Source organism: Tamandua tetradactyla, chromosome X, assembly GCF_023851605.1.
Source record: "Tamandua tetradactyla isolate mTamTet1 chromosome X, mTamTet1.pri, whole genome shotgun sequence".
NCBI classification, from domain to species: domain Eukaryota; kingdom Metazoa; phylum Chordata; class Mammalia; order Pilosa; family Myrmecophagidae; genus Tamandua; species Tamandua tetradactyla.
In genome coordinates, this window is record NC_135353.1 from 98,719,039 (window position 1) to 98,741,460 (window position 22,422).

Consider the following 22,422-nt stretch of genomic DNA (forward strand, 5'->3'; position numbering starts at 1 on the left):
CTGGACTTTCCTTTGTTGGGAAATTTTTTATTACTGATTCAATCTCTTTATTTGTTATTGGTCTGTTGAGATCTGTTTCTCCTTGAGTCAGTGTAGGTAGTTTAATTATTTCTAGGCATTTGTCCATTTCATCTAGGTTGTCTAATTTGTTGGCATACAGTTGTTCATCATATCCTCTTATGATTTTTACCTTGAGGTCATAGTTATGTGCCCCTTTTCATTTGTGATTTTAATTATTAGTGTCCTCTTTTTTTGTTGATCAGTCTAGTGAAAGATTTGTCAATTTTATTGATCTTTTCAAAGAACCAACTTTGGGTTTGTTAATTTTCTTATTGTTTTATATTCTCTATTTCATTTATTTCTGCTCTAATTTTTTTTATTACCTTCGTTTAGTTTGCTGTTCATTTTCTACTTCCTCCTAGTGTGCAGTGAGCTGATTTGAGCTTTTTCTTCTTTTTTAATGTAAACATTTAAGGCTATAAACTTTCCTCTGTGCACCACCTTCACCATGTCCCATAAATTTTTATATGTTGTATTCTCATTTTCATTTATTTTAATAAATTTCTTGGTTTTTCCTTGTGATTTATTCTTTGACTCATTGATGGTTTAGGAGTATGTTGTTTAACTTCCATATATTATTTGATTTTATGCTTATCGCTCTGTTATTCCTTTCTAGTTTCATTCCATTGTGGTCAGATAAGTTGCTTTATATAATTTCAGTCTTCTTAAATTTATTGAAACTTGTGTTGTGACCTAATATGAAGCCTGTCTGGAGAATGATCTATGTGCTTTTGAGAAGACTGGGTATTCTTCTGTTGTTGGTGTAGTGTTCTTTATCTGTCTGTTAGATCTAGTTCATTTATAGTATTATTCAAGTTCTCCATTTCCATCTGTGTAGATATTCTATCCACTGATGAAAGTGATGTATTAAGGCCTCCAACTATTATGGTGGAGGTATCTATTTCTCCCTTCAGTTTTGACAATTGCCTCATATATTTTCGGGTACTGTGGTTAGCTGTACAAGTGTTTATGATTGTTATTTCTTCTTGGCATATTGACCCTTTTATTAATATACAGGGTCCTTCTTTGTCTCTTGTAACAGTTTTGACTTAAAGTCTATTTTTTCTAATATTAGTATAGCTACCCTAGCTTTCTTTTTGTTACTATCTGAACAGAATATTATTTCCATCCTTTTGCTTTCAAATTATTTGTATCTTGGGTCTAACTTAGTCTCTTATAAAAAATATATTGTCGGATCAAACTTTTGATTGTGAAGTTTAATCCATCTATGTTCAATGAATGTAATTACTGATAAGGTAGGACTTAATGCAATTTGTCATTTGTTTCAGGTATGACATATCTTTTCTGTACTTCTTTTCCTTTATTGCAGCTTTCTATATATATTTTAAATACATGAAGAATATTATTTAAAATATAAGTGCTGAAACTATAATCTCTTGGGCATTTAGCTCCATGATCTTGGGTTAGACAGTGGATTCCTAGGTATGAAACCAGGAATTTATAGCAATGTCTATTCATTCAACCAAATAAAAAGGAGGTAAACCACCAAATAAAAAGTAGATAAATCAGACTTCATCAAAATTTAGAACTTTCGAAAGTTTGGGACAAGATGGCAGCTTAGCCATGTGCACATTTTAGTTCATCCTCCAGAACAACTACTGAATAACCAGAAACAGTACAGAACAGCTCCTGGGGCCACATCAGTGACCGTACACACAGCATACCCCAGTCTGGACCAGTTGGATGAGCTGCAGGCCTCCCCAGAACTGTGAGATCCCCAAGCTGCGGCGGCTGGCGCCCCTCCCTCACAGGTTGCTTCCCAAAGGGGAAAAGAAAGAGATTTTACCAGAAGCAGGGCTGAGCCCAACCAAATGCCAATTGTGGCATTAATTAACAAATTCTGACTACTAAAAATAGGCCCCCAACCTAGGTGAACCTGGTCAAAGCAGGGGTCGCTCATTGGGCTGAGGGAAAAAGAAAAAAAGAAAACAAACAGAGGTTTTTGTGGCTGTGTTTCTACAAAGGCTTGACTGCCTCTGGATACAGCAGCAGGATTTCTCAGGCTGCAACTGCCCCAGGCATAGGCAGAAACAAGCTCCTTTGAGGGCTTGTCTGGAGCCTGTGCCTTCCCCAGGGGAGGGGTGAAGCCCAACTCAGGTGGAATCCCTCCCTCAAGGAATTCAGACACCAGGCCTTGGTAATTTGAAGCCATTAAAACCAGCCTACAACCTCTCCTTGGTCTCCGCCATGCCCCCAGCAGGGGGAGTCTACCAAAAGTTAAAGGTACCACATCATCTTATGCAGGTGGGACCCACAGGCAGACAAGTGCCACATATTGGGCAGGATAAGAAAAACAGAGCCCAGAGACTTCACAGGAAAGTCTTTCAACCTGCTGGGTCTCACCTTCAGGGAAAACTGGTGCAGGTGACTCTTTCCCCCTCATAGGAGGCCAATTTGGTCTGGGAAAATCCAGCTGGGGTCTATAATACCTATGTAGACACCCCTAAGGGTGGGGGGAGAAAAAGCAGGGCATACAAACAGGGCAAGAAACAAGAGCTGAAAAATTCTCCTCTGTTTAATAAAACCTAAGCTAGAGGTCCAGAAAAAGCTGAACTAAATGTCAAAGAACAGATAGACAACAAATTCATCCAGCAAGAAAACCTTAGGTAAAAGAAGTGAAAGCAATCTCCAGAATAAACTAATTAAGGTAATTAAATGTCTAGATGCCAGCAAAAAAAAAAATCACACTAGGAAAATTGAAGATATGGCCCAGTCAAAGGAACAAACCAACAATTCAAATGAGGTACAGGAGCTGAAACAATTAATTCAGAACATACGAACAGACATAGAAAATGTCATCAAAAATCAAATCAATGAATTGAGGGAGGATAAAAAGAAGGCAAGGAATGAACAAAAAGAAGAAATCAAAAGTCTGAAAAAACAAATCCCAGAACTTATGGGAATGAAAGGCACAGTAGAAGAGATGAAAAAAACAATGGAAACCTACAATGTTAATTTCGAGAGGCAGAAGATAGGATTAGTGAACTGGAGGATGGAACATCTGAAATTAGGCAAGCAAAAGAAAATATAGGGAAAAAAATGGAAAAATATGAGCAGGGACGCAGGGAATTGAAGGACAATATGTAGTGCATGAATATACATGTTGTGGGTGTCCCAGAAGGAGAAGAGAAGCGAAAAGGAGGAGAAAAACTAATGGAGGAAATGATCACTGAAAATTTCACAACTCTTATGAAAAGACTTAAAATTACAGATCCAAGAAATACAGCATACCCCAAAAAGAATAGATCCAAATAGATGTACTCCAAGACACGTACTAATCAGAATGTCAGAAGTCAAAGAGAAAGAGAGAATCTTGAAAGCAGTAAGAGAAAAAAAATCCATCACATACAAGGGAAACCCAATAAGACTATGCATAGATTTCTCAGCAGAAGCCATGGAGGCAAGAAGACAATGGGATGATATATTTAAATTATTAAAAGAGAAAAACTGCCAACCAAGACTTCTATATCCAGCAAAATTGTCCTTCAAAAATGAGGGAGAAATTAAAACATTTTCAGTCAAAAAATCACTGAGAGAATTTGTGCCCATGAGACCAGCTCTGCAAGAATTACTAAAGGGAGCACTAGAGACAGATATGAAAAGACAGAAGAGACAGGTGTGGAGAAGAGAGTAGAAAGGAAGACTATGAGTAAAGGTAAAAAGAAGGAAAATTAGATATGACATATAAAATCCAAAAGGCAAAATTGTAGAAGAAAGTACTACCCATACAGTAATAACACTAAATGTTAATGGATTAAACTCCCCAATCAAAAGACATAGACTGGCAGAATGGATTAAAAAACAGGACCCATCCATATGCTGTCTACAGGAAACACATCTTAGACCCAAAGATAAACATAAGTTGAAAGTAAAAGGTTGGGAAAAGAAATTTCATGCAAATAACAATCAGAAAAGAGCAGGAGTAGCTATACTAATATCGAACAAATTAGACTTCAAATGTAAAACAGTTAAAAGAGACAAAGAAGGATACTATGTACTAATAAAAGGAACAATTCAGCATGAAGACATAACAATCATAAATATTTATGCACCGAACCAGAATGCTCCAAAATACATGTGACAGGCACTGAAAAGAGAAACAGACACATCTACCATAATTGTTGGAGACTTCAATTCCATGCTCTCATCAATGGACAGAACATCTAGACAGAGGATCAATAAAGAAACAGAGAATTTGAATAATATAATAGATCAGCTAGACTTAACAGACATTTATAGAACATTACACCCCACAACAGCAGGATACACCTCTCTCTCAAGTGCTCATGGATCATTCTCAAGGATAGACCATATGCTGGGTCACAAAGCAAGTCTTAACAAATTTAAAAAGATTGAAATCATACATAACCCTTTCTCAGATCATAAAGGAATGAAGTTGGAAATCAGTAATAGGCAGAGTGCCAGAGAATTCACAAATATGTGGAGGCTCAACAACACACTCCTAAACAACCAGCGGGTCAAAGAAGAAATTACAAGAGAAATAAGCAAATATCTTGAGGCAAATGAAAATGAAGACACAACATATCAAAACTTATGGGATGCAACAAAGGCAGTACTGAGGGAAATTTATTGCCCTAAATGCCTATATCAAAAAAGAAGACAGGGCAAAAATCGAGGAATTAACTGTCCACTTGGAAGAAGTAGAGAAAGAACAGCAAACTAACCCCAAAGCAAGCACAGGGAAAGAAATAACAAAGATTAGAGCAGAAATAAATGAAACTGAGAACATGAAAACAATTAGAAATCAATAAAACCAGAAGCTGGTTCTATGAGAAAAGCAATAAAATTTAGAATTTTCTGGGTGTTATGATGGTGGCCCAGTGGCAGAATTCTTGCCTGCCATGCCAGAAATCTGGGTTTGATTTCCAGTGCCTGCCAATGCAAAAAAAAAAAATTTAAACTTTCATGCTACAGTGAACACTGAAGAAAGTGAAAAGGCAATCTACAGAGTGAGAGTAAATGTTTATCAATCATTTATCTCATAAAGGACTTCTATCTATAATATGTAAAGAACACTTAAACTCAACAATAAAAAGATGTATAACCCAATCAAGAAATGAGCAAAGGTCTTGAATAGACATTGCCCTAAAGATATACATATCGCTAATAAACACACATGAATATATACTCGTCATTAGTCATCAGGAAAATACAAATCAAAACTACGATGAGATGCCACTTTACACCTCCTACAATGACTATAATAAAAAGTCAGATAATAACAAGAGTTGGAAAGGATGTTGAGAAATTGGAAGCCTCAAATACTGCTGGTAAGAGTGTAAAATGGTACAGCTACTCAAAAGGTTAAACATAGAATTACCACATGACCCAGCAATTCCACCCCTAGGTATACCCAAGAGAATTGAAATGAAAAACGTGTTCATACAAAACCTATACACAAGTGTTCATAGCTACATTATTCCTTTAAGCCTGATGGTAGAAATAACCCAAATGTCCACCAGCAGATGAGCAGGTAAATGAAATTTGGTATATGCTTACAATGGAATATTATATTACCATAAATAGGTGTGAAAAATGAACTCCAGTCATTAAGATGACAGTGGGCTGCTCCAGGGCTCTATTCCTGCACAGAAGCTTTAAGTAACAAGCAAGAGCTGGCAGAACCAACTTTCTCAAAGTTAAAGGTTTGCAGTAATAGGGTAAGCACTGGATCAAGAGAAGGCAACTTAAGAATGGTAGGAGAATCTCTTTATGGCAACCTGGTTGGCTTCTCCTCTGCCCTCTCGCTAGTTCAATGCAAAGTCAGCCTACACTCCCAGGACAGATCCCTAGTCCTGATTCAGGAGGGAGCAGATTAACCCTCAAGCATACACATAGAGCATATATGTCTGTGCCAGTCTTTCTGGTGGTAGCCTGAAAGACTAAATCAGGACACTTCTCAGAGGCTTGCAATCCAAGAAATTATCCTGCTTATGTGTTTCAGTTTGCTAAAGCTTCCGGAATACAATATACCAGAAATGGATTGGCTTTTACAAAGGGGATTTATTAAGTTACAAGTTACAATTCTTAAGCCATTAAAATGTCCAATTTAAGGCACCAATAAGAACATACCTTCTAGGGGGAAAGGCAGCTGGCATCTGGGGTTCCTCTGTCACATGGGAAGGCAAATGGTGACGTCTGCTGTCCTTCTCCCTCAGCTCCTGTGGGTCCTTCTCCCTGGGGGATTTTTCTTAGCTTCTCTCAGCTAGTTGGATCCAGCAGGATTAAACATTCTCTCAGCTCTCTCATAAATGGCTCCAGGAAAGGATTAATACCCACCTTAAATTGGGTGAATCACATCTCCATGAAAACAACCTAATAAAAGGTCCCACCCAACAATGTGTCTGCCCCAGGAAGATTGGATTAAAATAAAATGGCTTTTCTGGGGTACATGACAGTTTCAAACTAGCACATTCCACCCTGTGGACCCCAAAAAGACATATTCTTTCTATATACAAATACATTCATTCCATCACAATATCACAAAAGCCTTAAACCATTTCAGTAACAATACAAAAACTCCTTCAGAACAATGAGGTGGTGTGCCAGCTCTCCCCAATCCCCAGAGCATGTGCTCTACCCTATCTGAGGCAGGGGGCACCAAAACTGTTCCTGAATATCTAGGCAGAAGGCCCTCCCTCTGCCTCCAAGGCAAACTCTCTCCACATACATTGGTTCACTCCCCTGGCCTGAGATTTCTTGGCTCCAGGCCTTATCTTCTATAGTTCTGCCTTTGAAGTTATTTTTCCTTCAATTTGTCCCTTTTCTGCCCTTTTTCATTCAGACTGGCCACGGTTCCATTCACACAGATCTTGCAAAAAAAATTATTTGACTTGCCATGTAGTATACAGGGATCACAACCATCAGACACTAGGACTTTCCACAAATCCTTCCTGGATAACTGCATTTCCAAACCTGGCTTTTTCTGAAATGGCTGACTGGTTCCATGTTTGGTTAAATCCTCATGTGGGGCACTATTCTCTGGACTCTTACTTTCCAAAAGCTCAGAATTTTCCAAACTATCAGTTTCTGGTTTCTTTGTATCCAAGAGTTCAGTTCTTAGCTTATCCCTTTACTCTCACATTTTACTATAGGCTGCAAGGAGAGGTCAAGCTGCATTTTCCAAATTTAATTTGGAAATTTCCTCAGCTATATATCCCAGCTTGTCACTTTCAAATTCCCCCTTCCATCCAACACTAGTACTCAATTTTACCAAATTCTCTGCCACTTTAAAACAAGGGTGGCTTTTCTTCCAGTTTGCAATACACATTCATCATTTCTGTGTAAGTCTGCATCAGAAAAATCTTTAGAGTCCATATTTCTACCAACAGTCTGTTCAAAGCAATTCAGTCCTTTTCTATCAAATATATCACAATTCTTTCAGAACCTTCCTCTTATCCATTTATAAAGTCTTTCTACTCTTTTTGATATTTGCAATTACAGCACCCAACTTTTCTCAGTACCAAAATTTGTTTCAGTTTGCTTAAGTTGTTGGAATGTAATATACCAGAAATGGATTGGCTTTTACAAAGAAGATTTATTAGGTTACAAATTTACAGTTCTAAGGCCATGAAAGTGCCCAAACTAAGGCATCAACAAGAGGTTACCTTTACTGACGAATGGTCAGTGGCATCCAGGGTTTCTATGTCACATGGGAAGGCACATGGTAATGTCTGCTGGCCCTTCTCTCCTGTGTCGATTTCAAAATGGCTCTCTCAGCTCCTGTGGGTCCTTCTGGTTTCTCCTAAGGTAGTAAGGTAGTTTCTTTCTCTGCTCCTCTGTTCTTAACTTGGTTTCATCTCTCTGCTCTCTGTATTGGCTCTGAGCTCTCTCTAATGTTTTCTGTCTTTTATTCTCTTCTTAGAGGACTGCAGTAGAATGAGTAAGACCCACCTTGAATTGGGGGGGGCCACATATACGTGGACACACCCTAATCAAAAGGTCCCCTAAACCAGTTTTACAGGCTCAGACAATAGGTCTTTGGATTAGGGGAATGTCTAATGGTACAGCTGCTGTGGAGGACAGTTTGGTAGTTCCTTAGGAAACTAAATATCAAATTGCCCTATGACCTGGCAATACCAACATTAGGTATATACCCAGAAGAGCTGAAATCAGTGACACAAGCAGACATTAGTATGCTGATGTTCATAGTGGCACTATTCATAATTACCAAAGATGGAAACAATCCAAGTGCCCATCAACCGATGAGTGAATAAGCAAAATGTGGTATATATACACACGATGGAATATTAATCAGCAGTGGGACAAAATTAGGTCCTGAAGCATATGACAATATGGATAAACCTAGAGGATATAATGCTGGGTGAAATAAGCCAGACACAAAAGATAGATATAGTATGATTTCACTATTATGACTCTGGTAAAGAGGGCAAGCTCCAAATCATGTGGTCCAGGAAGAAAAGCTTTACTTATCTATAGCAATGAACTAGATGTTGCATGTCTGCAGTTAAAGTAGGCAAATGAGTTCACAAGCAATGGCTTCCATATATTTCATATTTTTACCACTTGATCATTCATAATAAGGATTCTGTAAAAAAAAAATTAAAAAGAAAAAGAAAAGATGCTTTCAATTTAAATATTCCTCTCTATTGAAGATTGGAGCCATGGTTTATTGAGAGGCATTAAAGACGCTTCTTGAAGGGCATGGTATCTAAAAGTGTAACAAAATCTTATCAATCTGGGAAAATTTAGGATTCTAAATAAATGATTGGATTAGAAAGATGTGGCTTTTCTATGGTACATGACAGTTTCAAACCAGCACAATATGGAAGTTAGCTCATAGAGTTCTTCTACAGAATGTTGTAAGAGAAGCATCAGATCAAAGCTGTCTGGGGCAAAGCTTTGCTGGCCATGAGACAAACAGTGCAATGCTCAGAACCATGAGAAAGCAGTGTTTCCTAGGGAAAGGAGGGCATTTGGATCTGTGTAAATGGGGGAATTTTTAGGGTCATGGGCATATACCCAGGATAAAACACATGTGCAGAAAAGATTAGAGAAAACCCTACATTTTTGCCTTGGGCTGTATTCTAAATTTATTATTAAGACAGCTAAGCTTTGAAGGAGAGTACTTACACAGGCCAATCTGAAAAGACAGAGAAAGATGGGTTTTTTTCTTTTTTATTTTTCTTTTCTTTGTCATTTTTTGTTAGCTCCTTGCATTCAAGGGAATCTCTATCATATCAATAGCTGGATACAAACATAAGGAACAGCTGGCTCAGTATCTAATCTCAGAAATACACATTAAAATATTCAAAATGTCCAGGGTGCAACAAAAGTTTACAAAACATACAAAGAAGCAGGAAATTAAAGCCCATGTAAAAGAATAGGATAAAGAATTAGAAACCATCAATAGAAGGACCTTAACTTGGACATACCAAGCAAAGACTTCCACAAAATTGTCCTAAATATGTTCAAAGAACTAAAGGAAAGCATAGACAAGGAATTAAAGGAAACTAGGAAAACAATAGTTGCACACAAAGAGAATCTCAATAAAGAAACAGAAATTGTGAAAAGGTACCAAACAGAGCTGAAAACAACAGTAGCAAAAGTTAAAAACTCTCTTCAGGGTTTCAACAGCCGATTGGAGCTGGCTGTGAACTTGAAGATAGGGCTATTGAAATTATGCCTTTTGAGGAGCAAAAGGAAAAAAATGAAAAGTGAACAGAGGCCGGTGCCATTCCCACTCACCCCCTGGTGGACCAGCAGCAGCTCCAACTCACCCCTGAAGAGGCTCAGCCCATCAGGCAAGGAAAACACAATGAACATGCATCGGGGACACCTGTGGGACATGGGGTTGGGCCAGACAGTGGGTAGCTGAAGATCCCCTGTGTTGGTTTGAAAGGATGTGTGTACCCTAGAAAAGCCATGTTTTAATCCTAATCCCATTTTGTAAAGGCAGCCGTTTCTTCTAATCCCTATCCAGTACTAGATGTTTGGAACTGTAATCAGATCATTTTCCTGGAGATGTGACTCAATCAAGAATGGTTGTTAAAATGGATTAGGTGGACACATGTCTCCACCCATTCGGGTGGGTCTTGATTAGTTTACTGGAATCCTATAAAAAGAGGAAACATTTTGGGGAAAGCTAGAAATTCTGAGAGAGCAGAACAACATATCCACGAGAAGCAGAGAGCCCACCAGCCAGCAGCCTTTGTAAATGAAGAAGGAAAATGCCTCCCGGGGAGCTTCATGAAATAGGAATCCAGGAGAGAAAGCTAGCAGATGATGCCATGTTCACCACATGCCTTTCTAGATGAGAGAGAAACACTGACCCTGTTAGCCATGTGCCTTCTCACTTGAGAGAGAGACCCTGAACTTCAGCGGCCTTCTTGAACCAAGGTATCATTCCATGGATGCCTTTGAATTAACATTTCTATAGACTTGCTTTAATTGGGACATTATCTTGGCTTAGAACTGTAAACTAGCAGCTTATTAAATTCTCCTTCTTTAAAAGCCATTCCATTTCTGGTATATTGCATTCTGGCAGCTAGCAAACTAGAACATCCTCCAACTCCTGCCTCACCAGTCACCCTGCCCATGTCTTGCCTACAGCCCTCATACCTCAGTAGCACCCGCATCCCCCGCATCCTGGCCAGGAAGACCACCAAGATCTTCCAGGAGCCCGCCAAGCTGGGATGAACCACTACTGAGAGAAAATCACTTTGTCATCTTTCCTATCAAATACCATGATATTTGGCAGATATATAAGAAAGCTGAGCCTTTGTTTTGAATATCTGAGGAGGTAGATATTTCCAAGGACATTCAGCACTGGGAAGCCCTGAAGCCTGAGAAGAGATGTTTTATTCACATGTTCTGGCTTTCTTTGCAGCAAGTGTTGGGATAATAAATGAAATGAATGAAATAAATGAAAACTTGTTGGCACAATTTAGTCAAGAAATTCAGATTACAGAAGCCCGCTATTTCTATGTCTTCCAAATTGCCATGGAAAACATATGAATTTATAATCTCCTTACTGACACATTAAAGAAAATAAAAGAAAGGAAATTTTTCTTTAATGCAGTTGAAACAGTGCCTTGTCTAAAGAAGAAGGTAAAATGGGCCTTGTGTTGGATTGAAACAAAGAAACTACCTATGGAGACCACGTTGTAGCCTTTGTAGCAGTATAAGGAATTGGTCTTCTGGCTTAAGAAATGAGGATTGATGCTTGGCCTCACATTTTTGAATGAACTTATTAGCAGAGGTGTGGGTTTATACTGTGACTTTACCTGCCTAATGTTCAAACACCTGCTTCACAAACTTTCAAAGAGTAAAATAAATAATTATCAGTGCTGTTAGGATGGAAGAGGAGTTCCTTACTGAGGCCTTGCCTGTGAAGCTAATTGGAATGAATTGTAGTACATTGAATTTGTGGCAGATCTGGGTTTCAGCAAGGTTTTCAGAGTAGAGAATTCATTTGACTCATGGAGAATATTTCGCTTGAAAGGAAGACCAACTTATTTGAGGAGTGAGTAGGTAATTATCAGAGGACAGGAGTAATGTCAAGTTCAACAGTGAATTCTTTTACCTTGGATGCTGACTTCTAAATGAACTCAAGGTATATTCTTATTTTGCTGATTTTTTCCCTTCTCAACAACAACAAAAAAACACCAACTACTTGAAATGTATTAACCAGCTATACCACAAATTGACCCTAATAGGAATATTTCCTGGCATCTTTAAAACTGTGTAGCTACCCCAAAGGTTGTCCTATTAATAATACTAGTATAGTTGCCTAGAAAGAGGATATTTAAGACAAAAAGTTAGTAGATTTTTATGAAAGCTCTTGTCCACATTCGGTTTTTGCAAGCAGGTTGGCTGTAGATGATTTTGCTATAGCTGTACCAGCAGCAATCATGGCTTTCAGTGGGGAGACCCTCAAGCTAGTTGGATCCAGCAGGATTAAACATTCAGTTACTACTACAAGGCATTTAGAAGATGACATCCTCACTGCTTCCAAGAAGATTTTAAAGTTTACTTATTAATTTGTTTATAAAACTGTCACTTTACATGCAAATAAGCATTGTACTATCAAGCTAAAAGTTAATAGCTTAGCTTTGTTGGTTTACACAAAGTATTCAATCTACACTTAGTGAGAGCCAATTCAAAATTTACTAGGTGACTGAAGTTAAGCCTTTGTAGACTAAGCATGTGATTTCTAAGCTTTATTTTCTTTAATGAATTGAAGTATTTTTTAATCAATTTTAAAGTCAATCCTGGTGTATAAGTAATTATTAACCAGTCAATGCAACAAAAAAGACAAGTCTTGTGTTTTATCCTATAGCACAGCTGTGCATGTTGAGGTATATTATCCTGGGTAAGAGAAAAGAAGGTTGTAGTTTTTTTAAGGATAATCATTCAGGTAAAAGCTTCTAACTTAAATCATAAGGAATGGAAGGATTGTCTTAACTGACTGTTGGTGAGCTCAGACTTAATACATATGATGGACATTAACATTTAATTTCTCAAATTGTATTCCCCCACCTTCTAGTTAGTATCAAATGATCTTCAAGGAAGCTTAGATAGGATCTAAGATAATGTTGTAAATTGGTTTTTCAAATCATCTTTATATGAAATGACCCATACAAGATCTTGTTCTCCGGTAGTAAAGCCAGGATGTAAGTTGGTTCTCCTAATACTTGAGTGTGTTTTTTTAGTTAGAAACTTTCTACATCTGGCCTTTATTATACCTATAGTTCACACTTGGAAATAATCACCCAGTGTTGTATTACATTCATGACTGATTAATTGATTGATTAGATATTGCCAAGTGCAATCACTTCCACCATTTACCTAAATCTGATGCAAACTTGATTTCCTAAACTTCCACAAGAATTGGTGTGGTATGAGCTATTAATATATGTTCCATTCAAACTTTAATTTCAGAAGGAAGTATAAAGTAATAGATATACTTAATAAGGCTTATGCTGTCAATTGGCCTTTATGTTCCAAAGAACAACAACAAAAAAAGCCAAGACATTACAGGGAAAATGATGCATGATATACATTGACCCTTTGGTGGCAAGTGTTAATTTTACATGTTGCCTGTTTAACCAGTGGCATTTACTATTATCAGTTTTCTTCAACATTCTAATCTATTTTATTCCTGTAATATGTGACTTTTCTATTTTATTGTCCTCAAAGTTAATGAATTGACATTATATTCTTCACACATGCAAAAATTGAACAGAGCATGAGAGACTTGTAGAACACCATGAAGCATACCAATATACACATTGAGGGAATCCCAGAATGATAAAATGAGAGAAAGGGGAAGACAGAATATTCAAAGAAACACCTGCTGAAAACTTCCCAAATGTAATGAAAGTCATGAATATGCACATCCAAGAAGCACAACAAACTCCAAACAGGATAAACCCAAAGACCTACACCTAGACATATGATAACGTGGCAAATGCCAAAGATAGAAAAACTCTGAATGCTACAAGAGAGAAAAGCAATGTTTCATGTACAGTGAACCCACAATAAGATTAAATGCCAATATCTCATCAGAATCCTTGAGGTAGGAAGGTAGGATGATGTATATAAAGTCCTGAAACCAAAAGCTACTAATCAAGAATTCTATATCCAGGAAAACTGTCTTTCAAGAATAAGGGAGAGTTTATAATAGTCACAGATAAATAGAAACAGAAAGAAATCATCTAAAAGAGACCTGCCCTACAAGAAATACTAAAGTGTATTCTTCACTCTGAAAGGTAAAGATAGGAGAGAGGGTTGGAGGAGAGTCTAGAAATGGAAATTAGTAGTACTGGTAACAAAAATGGTAAAAAGAGAGGAACAAAAATAAGATATAATGAATAAAAGCCAAAGTTGAAAATAGTTGAAGTAAGTACTGCCTTCAGCATAAACCATTGACTGTGAATGGGTTAAATTCCCCAATCAAAAGACACAGATTGAACTTTCCCCCTAAGATCAGGAACAAGACAAGGATGTCCATTATCACCATCAACATTGTGTTGGAGGTTCTAGCCAGAGCAATTAGACAAGAAAAAGAAATACAAGGCATCAAAATTGGAAAGGAAGAAGTAAAACTATCACTGTTTGCAGACGATATGATACTATACTTCGAAAACCCGGAAAAATCCACAACAAAACTACTAGAGCTAATAAATGAGTACAGCAATGTAGCAGGTTACAAGATCAACATTCAAAAATCTGTATCATTTCTATACACTAGTAATGAACAAGCTGAGGGGGAAATCAAGAAACGAATCCCATTTACAATTGCAACTAAAAGGATAAAATACCTAGGAATAAATTTAACTAAAGAGACAAAAAACCTATATAAAGAAAACGACAAAAAACTGCTAAAAGAAATCACAGAAGACCTAAATAGATGGAAGGGCATACCATGTTCATGGATTGGAAGACTAAATATAGTTAAGATGTCAATCCTACCTAAATTGATCTACAGATTCAATGCAATACCAATCAAAATCCCAACAACTTATTTTTCAGAAATAGAAAAACCAATAAGCAAATTTATCTGGAAGGGCATGTGCCCCGAATTGCTAAAAACATCTTGAGGAAAAAAAAAACGAAACTGGAGGTCTCGCACTGCTTGACTTTAAGGCATATTATGAAGCCACAGTGGTCAAAACAGCATGGTATTGGCATAAAGATAGATATATCGACCAATGGAATTGAATAGAGTGCTCAGATATAGACCTTCTCATCTATGGACATTTGATCTTTGATAAGGCAGTCAAGCCAACTCACCTGGGACAGAACAGTCTCTTCAATAAATGGTGCCTAGAGAACTGGATATCCATATGCAAAAGAATGAAAGAAGACCCATATCTCACACCCTACACAAAAGTTAACTCAAAATGGATCAAAGATCTAAACATTAGGTCTAAGATCATAAAACAGTTAGAGGAAAAGGTAGGGAGATATCTTATGAAACTTACAATTGGAGTTGGTTTTATGGACCTTAAACCTAAAGCAAGAGCACTGAAGAAGGAAATAAATAAATGGGAGCTCCTCAAAATTAAACACTTTTGTGCATCAAAGAACTTCATCAAGAAAGTAGAAAGACAGCCTACACAATGGGAATCAATATTTGGAAACGACATATCAGATAAAGGTCTAGTATCCAGAATTTATAATGAGATTGTCCAACTCAACAACAAAAAGACAGCCACCCCAATTACAAAATGGGAAAAAGACTTGAACAGACACCTCTCAGAAGAGGAAATACAAATGACCAAAAGGCACATGAAGAGATGCTCAATGTCCCTGGCCATTAGAGAAATGCAAATCAAAACCACAATGAGATATCATCTCACACCCACCAGAATGGCCATTATCAACAAAACAGAAAATGACAAGTGCTGGAGAGGATGCGGAGAAAGAGGCACACTTATCCACTGTTGGTGGGAATGTCAAATGGTGCAACCACTGTGGAAGGCAGTTTGGCGGTTCCTCAAAAAGCTGAATATAGAATTGCCATACAACCCAGCAATATCATTGCTGGGTATCTACTCAAAGGACTTAAGGGCAAAGACACAAACGGACATTTGCACACCCATGTTTATAGCAGCATTATTTACAATTGCAAAGAGATGGAAACAGCCAAAATGTCCATCAACAGACGAGTGGCTAAACAAACTGTAGTATATACATACGATGGAATATTATGCAGCTTTAAGACAGAATAAACTTATGAAGCATGTAATAACATGGATGGACCTAGAGAACATTATGCTGAGTGAGTCTAGCCAAAAACTAAAGGACAAATACTGTATGGTCCCACTGATGTGAACCAACATTAGAGAATAAACTTGGAATATGTCATTGGTAACAGAGTCCAGCAGGAGTTAGAAACAGGGTAAGATAATGGGTGATTGGAGCTGAAGGGATACAGACTGTGCAACAGGACTAGATACAAAAATTCAAAAATGGACAGCACAATAGTACCTAATTGTAAAGTAATCATGTTAAAACACTGAATGAAGCTGCATCTGAGCTATAGGGTTTTTTTTGTCTGTCTGTTTGTTTGTTTGTCTTTTTTTTGTACTATTATTATTATTTTTATTTTTTTCTCTATATTAACATTCTATATCTTTTTCTGTTGTTTTGCTAGTTCTTCTTCTAAATCGATGCAAATGTACTAAGAAATGATGATCATGCATCTATGTGATGTTAAGAATTACTGATTGCATATGTAGAATGGAATGATTTCTAAATGTTGGGTTAATTTCTTTTTTTTTCTTTAATTAATAAAAAAAGACACACATTGGCAGATGCAATGGATTAAAAATAAATAAATAATAAGGGGAACAAATGTTAAATAAATTTAGTAGATTGAAATGCTAGTGATCAATGAAAGGGAGGGGTAATGGTATGTATGAATTTTTTTCTGTTTTCTTTTTATGTCTTTTTCTGAATTGGTGCAGATGTTCTAAGAAATGATCATGATAATGAATATACAACTATGTGATGATATTGTGAGTTATTGATTATATATCAAGAATGGAATGATCATATGGTAAGAATGTTTGTGTTTGTATGTTATTATGTTGAATAAAAAAATGTACAATGTACTAATTTTAAAAATGTTTTTTGTATGAGGAAGAATAAAGGAATGTCAATATTGCAGGGTGCTGAAAATAGATGATAATTAATATTTTAAAATGTCACCTTATGTGTGAGACTAAAGCAAAAAAATGTTTATTTGTTACAAAATTTATATTTTGACTACAGCATTTCCTAATATAACTTATGTAGATAGTTTGATTGAACATCATAAGTACTTGGAATCTCAGATAGGACATGAGATTTTGTTGGTTTGTCGAGAGTGATGCCCCGATGAATCCCAGAGTGATTTGATCAGTGAGTGAAAAAGTATTTGCAAGCCCCCTTCTGGGAATGGTGAGAGCGGGGAGAAATTCAATTTCCCCAAGTCAAATTCTTGATATTCTCACAAGCAGTGTGGACAACCAAAGCTACAGGCTGAGCCCCCAGTCTTGGGGTTTGTTCATAAGAAACTTAACCCCACAAAGGATAGGTCAAGTCTACTTAAAATTTAGGCCTAAGAGTCACCCCCAAGAGAGCCTCTTTTGTTGCTCAGATGTGGCCTCTCCCTCCAGCCAACATGATGAGCAGTCTCACCACCCTCCCCCTTTCTGCATCGGACATGACTCCCCGGGGTGTGGACCTTCCTGGCAACATGGGACAGAAATCCTGGAATGAGCTGAGACTCAGCATCAAGGGACTGAGAAAAACCCTAGAATGAGCTCAGAATTAACATCAAGGGATTGAGAGAAACTTCTCGACCAAAAGGGAAGAGTGAAATGAGACAAAATAATGTGTCAATGGCTGAGAGACTCCAAACAGAGTTGAGAGGTTATCCTGGAGGTTATTCTTATGCATTAAGTATATATCACCTTGTTGTTCAAGATGTAGTGGAGAGGCTGGAGGGAACTGCCTGAAAATGTAGAGCTGTGTTCCAGTAGCCATGTTTCTTGATGATGATTGAACAATGATATAGATTTCACAATGTGACTCTGGGAATGTGAAAACCTTGTGTGTGATGCTCCTTTTATCTACCATATCAACAAAAGAGTAGAACATATGGAATAAAAATAAATAATAGGGGGAACAAATGTTAAAATAAATTTAGTTTGAAATGCTAGTGGTAAATGAAAGTGAGGGATAAGCGGTATGGTATGTATAACTTTTTTTTCTCTATTATCATTCTATTTCTTTTTCTGTTGTCTTTTTATTTCTTTTTCTAAATCAATGCAAATGTTCTAAGAAATGATGAATATGCAACTATGTGATGATATTAAAAAATACTGGCTATATATGTAGAATGGAATGATATCTTATTGTTTTGTTTGTTGTTAATTTTTTTAATTAATAAAAAAATTGATGAAAAAAATGATGTATCTAAATGCTGTCTACACGATACTTACCTTAGACCCAAGGACACAAATAGGTTGAAACTGAAAGGTTGGAAAAAGATATTCCACAACAGTAGCCAGAAAAGAGCTGAGGTAGCTTTTTAAATGCATCACTGTTGTAAGAGAAAAAGAGGGCCATCATATATTAATAAAAGAATCAATCCACCAAGAAGAAATAAAAATCACAAATATTTATGCAGCTCACCACAGTACCCCAAAATACACAAGGCAAATACTAGCAAAACAGAAAGGAGAAATAAACGTCTCTACAATATTAGTTGGAAATTTCAATGCACCAATCTCATTATTACATAGAACATCTAAACAGAGAATCTATAAGGAAACCAAGAACTTGAGTAATATGCTAAATTACTAGAACTAACAGACATATACAGAACACTGTACCCCCAAACAGCAGGATATACATTATTGAGTGCTCATGAATCATTCTTCAGGATAGACCAAATGTTGGGTCACAAAGCAAGTCTCAGTAAATTTTAAGAGTTTGAAATTAAACAGAGCACTTTCTCTGACCATAATGGAATGAAACTGGAAATTAATAACAAGTGGAGAAATAGAAAATTCACAAATACATGGAGGTTGAACTCAAAGTCAGTGGGTCAAAGAAGAAATTGCAAGAGAAATCAGTAAGTATCTTGAGATGAATGAAAATGAGAACGCAACATATCAAAACTTATGGGATGCATAGAAGGCTGTGCTGAGAGGGAAATTTATAACCCTGAACACCTACATTAAAAAAGAAGAACTAAAATCAAAGACACAACTGCACATTTGGAGAAACTAGAAAAAAGAACAGCAAACTAATCTTAAAGAAAGGAGAAGGGAGTATGTACAAAGATTAGAGCAGAAATAAATTAAATTGAGAATAAAAAACAATAGAGAAAATCAATATAACCAAAAGAAAGAATAAAAAGGGAGAAGATACAAATAAAATCAGAAATGAGAGGAGGGACATTATTACTGACCCCACAGGAATAAAAAAAAAAGATCATGAGAAGATACTGTGAACAAGTGTACACCAACAAATTTAACAACCAAGATGAAATAGACAATTCCTAGAAACACATGAAAAACCTACACTGACTCTAGGTGAAATACAAGACCTCAACAAACCAATCACAAATAGACTTAATCAGTCATCAAAAACCTGCCAACAGTGAAAAACCCAGGACCAGATGGCTTTATAGGAGAATTCTACCAATCATTCCAAGACTTCAAACCGATCCTACTGAAGCTCTTCCAAAAGGATTGAAGAGAAAGGAACACTACCTAACTCATTCTGTGAGGCTAATATCACCCTAATACCAAAACCAGATAAAGATACTACAAGAAAAAAAAATTACAGACTAATTTCTCTAATGAATATAGATGCAAAAATCTTCAACAAAATACATATCCTATCCAGCAGCACATTAAAAGAATTATACACCATAATCAAGCGGAATTTAGCCCAGTTATGCAAAGGTGTTTCAACACAAGAGAATCAATGTAATACACCACATTAACAAATTGAAGGGGAAAAATCACATGATCACCTTGATTGGTGCAGAAGAAGCATTTGACAAAGTCCAGCACCCTTTCTTGATAAAAACACTGTGAAAATTAGGAAAAGAAGGAAATTTCTTCAACATGATAAAGGGTATATATGAAAAACCCACAGCTAGCATTGTACCCAATGGTGAAGACTGAAAGCTTTCCCTCTAAAATCTGGAAAAAGATAAGGATGCCCATGACACCACTGTTATGCAACATTTTACTAGAAGTTCTAGCTAGAGCAGTTAGGTAAGAAAAAGAAATACAAGGCATCCAAATTGGAAAGGAAGAATTAAAACTTTCACTATTTGCAAATGACATGATCCTATATATACAAAGTCCTAAAAAATCTACAACAAAGTTACTAGAGCTAATAAATGAGTTCAGAAAAGTGGTGGCATGCAAGATCAACATGAAAAAATCAGTAATGTTTCTATACATTAGTAATGAGCAATCTGAGGAGGAAATCAAGAAAAAAATTCCATTTAAAATACCAACTAAAAGAATAAAATATGTAGGAATAAATTTAACCCATGATATAAAGGACTTGTACACAGAACCACAAAACATTGCTCAAAGAAGACTTAAATCGAAGGAAACATTCTGTGTTCATGGATTGGAAGATTAAGTATCATAAGATGCCAATTAAATTCTACCCAAATTTGATTTGCAGATTCAATGCAATCGCTATTAAAATTCCAACAGACTACATTGCAAAAATGGAAGAGCCAATTATTATATTTATTTGTAAGGGCAAGGGGCCCCGAATAGCCAAAAACATCCTGAAAAAGGAGAACAAAGTTGGGAGACTTACACTTCCTGACTTTAAAGCACACTATAAAGCGTCAGTGTTCAAAACAGCATGGTACTGGCATAAAGATAGATATATAGACCAATGGAATCGAATCGAGAATGCAAAGATAGACCACCAAATCTATGGTCAAGTTGAATTATGAAATAGACCCTCACATTTATGGCCAATTGATTTTTTTTGGGGGGGGGGCATGGTCCAGGAATCGAACCTGGGTCTCCTGCTTGGAAGGTGAACATTTTACCACTGAACCACCATGCACCCTGGCCAATTGATATTTGACAAGTCTGCCACATCCACTCAACTGGGACAAAATAATCTCTTCAGTGAATGATGCTGGGAGAACATGATATCCATAACCAAAAGAATGAAAGAGGACCCCTATCTCACACATTACACAGATATTAACTCCAAATGGACTAAAGACCTAAATATAAGACCTGGGTCCATAAAACTCATAGAAGAGATTATGGGGATGCATCCTCAGGATCTTGTGGTAGGCAATGGTTTCTTAGACTTTACACCCAGAGCACAAGCAATGAAACAAATGGTAGATAAATGGGATCCCCTCAAAATTAAAAATGTTTGTGTTTCAAATGACTTTGTCAAGAAAGTAAAAAGGCAGTCTACTCAGAGGGAGAAAATATTTGGAAACCACATATCTGATAAGGATTTAGTATCCACAATATATAAAGGCATCCTACAACTCAGCAATAAAAGAGCAAACAGCCCAATGTAAAAATGGGCAAAAAGCTTGAATAAACATTTTGCAAACAAGAAATACAAATGGCCAAAAAGTAAATAAAGATGTTCAACCGCACTAGCTATTAGGGAAATGCAAATCAAAATCACAACACAATATCATTTCACATCCACTAGAATAGCCACTATTTAAAAAAATAAAATAAAACTACAGGTGTTGGAGAGGATGTGGAGAAAAAGAAGCACTCATTGATTGCTGGTGGGAACATAAAATGATGCAGTCACTATAGAGGACAGTTTGGCAGTTCCTCAGGAACCTAAGTATAGAATTGCCATATGATCCACCAATCCCCTTAATTGGTATTTACCCAGAAGAACTGAAAGCAGGGACTCAAACAGATATTTTCACACTGATATTCACTGCAGCATTATTCACAGTTGCCAAGAGAAGGAAGCAACCCAGGTGTCCATCAACCAATGAGTAGATAAATGAAATATGGTACATATATATGATGGACTGTTATTCAGCTGTGAGAAGAAATGAAGTACCAAGGCACATAAAAACATACATGAACCTTGAGAACATTGTTAAGTGAAATAAGCCAGATACAAAAGAACAAAAATTGTATGACCCCACCGATATGAGTAAAGTTATAAACTAGAATCTAGAATATAGGTTAACGGGAGGTAGAATTTGTGCAGGATTTCTAATTAGATTGGTTATATATGTTTGGAAATGGATAGTGGTGATTGCAGCCCATTATTGTGAGTGTAATTAACAGTGCTGAATATTGCATGTGAATTTGGTTGAAAGGGGAAGTTATGGGTTGTGTATGTTACCAGAAGGAAAGTTAGAGTATAAAACAAGGGACTGTGTGACACAGTGAACCTTGTTGTGGATGACAACTATGATTAATAGTACAAATATAAGAATGTGCCTTCATAAATTATTTTAAAAAAGAAAAAATACATATTTGGTAATGTACGGTGATAGTAGCACAACACTGTGAATGTAATTAACAGCACTGAATTATACATTTGAATATACTAAAAGGGGAAATTTTAGGTTGTATGTATGTTACTAGAATAAGAATTTTTTTAAAAAATCGTAGGATTGTGCAACACAAACAGGGAACCCTAATGTAAGCCATGGACTATAGTTAATAGTACAATTATAATAACATTCTTTCATCAATTGTAACAAATGTACCACACTAATGTAAGGTGTTACTAATGAGGGGGTATGGTTGTATATGGGTGTGATGGTTGGGTTCAGGTGTCAACTTGGCAAGGTGATGGTGCCCAGTT

The 22,422-nt window shown here is 36.7% G+C and overlaps 1 protein-coding gene and 1 pseudogene across 2 annotated transcripts in view; both read left to right on the top strand.

Moving 5' to 3' along the window:
• The window catches only part of HDAC8 (histone deacetylase 8), a 517,539-nt gene that overhangs the window by 246,775 nt on the left and 248,342 nt on the right, over positions 1 to 22,422 (top strand). The window lies entirely within an intron of this gene.
• Positions 2,269 to 12,231, top strand: LOC143670974 (ribonucleoside-diphosphate reductase subunit M2 pseudogene; annotated as a pseudogene).